We start from the raw sequence: 2,500 nt of genomic DNA, 5'->3' as shown, positions 1-2,500 counted from the left end.
TGTGTGTGTGCGTGTGTGTGTGTGTGTGTGTGTGAGTGAGTGTGTGTGTGTGTGTGTGTTTGACCATTCATCTGGTGGAAAGCTGGATTCTCTTTTTTACATGTTGTGAAAATTTTTCCCAATGATATTTGTTTCATTTTTTAATAGGTTATTGAGTCTCATTTTCATTAAATAGAATAAAAAATTTGTAAAATAATGAATGTTTTATTTTTATTTCGGTTTTCCCGATTATTTTATTTATTTATTCTTTTTTATTCTCAGGGAATAATAATTGCTTAAATTTTTTTGTTGCAGAAGATCAGAATATATTTATATAGATATGAAATTGTGCTTCATGACATTGTTACTCAAAAATAAGTTTGATATTTTTAAAATATTTTATTTCATATCACAGAGATTAAACACTTCAGTTGAATTTTAAATTACATTTTCATACAGTATCTTTCATTCACTGTTTATTTGTTGTCCAGTTGTGTGTGTGTGTGTGTGTGTGTGTGTGTGTGTGTGTGTGTGTGTGTGTGTGTGTGTGTGTGTGTGTGTGTGTGTGTGTGTGTGTTTCACCATTCAGCTGGAGTTCAAATTTATTTCATTACAATATAAATTTTACAGTGGTTGAACATTATGATTTATTCATATAAACTTAGAATAAATATAGATATGGAACAACATTTTTTATTTGTCAGTTGTTGAAATAAATTTTATACTGTCATTATATTCTTATTATTGTTTGTTTGTTTCTGTGTGGTTTGTGTGTGTGTGTGTGTGTGTGTTTGACCATTCAGCTGGTGGAAAGCTGGATTCTCTTTTTTACATGTTTTGAAAATTTTTCCCTATCATAATTGTTTCATTTTTTAATAGGTTATGGAGTCTCATTTTCATTAAATAGAATAAAGAATTTGTAAAATAATGAATGTTTTATTTTTAATTCGGTTTTCCTAATTATTTTATTTATTTATTCTCAGGGCATAATAATTGCTTCAATTTTTTTGTTGGAGAAGATCAGAATATATTTATATGGATATGAAATTGGGCTGCATGACATTGTTACTCAAAAGTAAGCTTAATATTTTTTAAATATTTTATTTCATATAACAGAGATTAAACATTTCAGTTGAATTTTAAATTAATTTTTCATACAGTATCTTTCATTCACTGTTTATTTGTTGTCCAATTGTGTGTGTGTGTGTGTGTGTGTGTGTGTGTTTCACCATACAGCTGGAGTTCAATTTATTTCATTACATTATAAATTTTACAATGGTTGCACATTCTGATTTATTCATATAAACTTTCAATAAATATAGATATGGAACAAAAATTTTTATTTGTCAGTTGTTCAAATAAATTTTATACTGTCATTATATTCTTATAATTGTTTGTATGTTTCTGTGTGTTTTGTGTGTGTTTGTGTGTGTGTGTGTGAGTGTGTGTGTGTGTGTTTGACCATTCAGCTGGTGGAAAGCTGGATTCTCTTTTTTACATGTTTTGAAAATTTTTCCCTATGATAATTGTTTCATTTTTTAATAGGTTATGGAGTCTCATTTTCATTAAATAGAATAAAAAATTTGTAAAATAATGAATGTTTTATTTTTCATTCGGTTTTCCCGATTATTTTATTTATTTATTCTTTTTTATTCTCAGGGAATAATAATTGCTTAAATTTTTTTGTTGCAGAAGATCAGAATATATTTATATAAATATGAAATTGTGCTTCATGACATTGTTACTCAAAAATAAGCTTGATATTTTTAAAATATTTTATTTCATATCACAGAGATTAAACACTTCAGTTGAATTTTAAATTAATTTTTCATACAGTATCTTTCAAACACTGTTTATTTGTGGTCCAGTTGTGTGTGTGTGTGTTTCACCATTCAGCTGGAGTTCAAATTTATTTCATTACAATATAAACTTTACAATGGTTGCACATTATGATTTATTCATATAAACTTACAATAAATATAGATATGGAACAAAATTTTTTATTTGTCAGTTGTTGAAATAAATTTTATACTGTCATTATATTGTTATAATTGTTTGTTTGTTTCTTTGTGTTTTGTGTGGTTTGTTTGAGTGTGTGTGTGTGTGTGTGTGTGTGTGTGTGTGTGTGTGTGTGTGTGTGTGTGTGTGTGTGTGTGTGTGTTTGACCATTCAGCTGTTGGAAAGCTGGATTCTCTTTTTTACATGATTTGAAAATTTTTCCCTATGCTAATAGTTTCATTTTTTAATAGGTTATTGAGTCTCATTTTCATTAAATAGAATAAAAAATTTGTAAAATAATGAATGTTTTATTTTTAATTCTGTTTTCCTAATTATTTTATTTATTTATTCTCAGGGCATAATAATTGCTTAAATTTTTTTGTTGCAGAAGATCAGAATATATTTATATAGATATGAAATTGGGCTGCATGACATTGTTACTCAAAAGTAAGCTTAATATTTTTTAAATATTTTATTTCATATCACAGAGATTAAACATTTCAGTTGAATTTTAAATTAATTT

The sequence above is a fragment of the Argiope bruennichi genome, chromosome X2 (genome assembly GCF_947563725.1).
Source record: "Argiope bruennichi chromosome X2, qqArgBrue1.1, whole genome shotgun sequence".
NCBI classification, from domain to species: domain Eukaryota; kingdom Metazoa; phylum Arthropoda; class Arachnida; order Araneae; family Araneidae; genus Argiope; species Argiope bruennichi.
The sequence above is the reverse complement of the archived record's forward strand: the minus strand, read 5'-3'. Positions refer to the sequence as shown.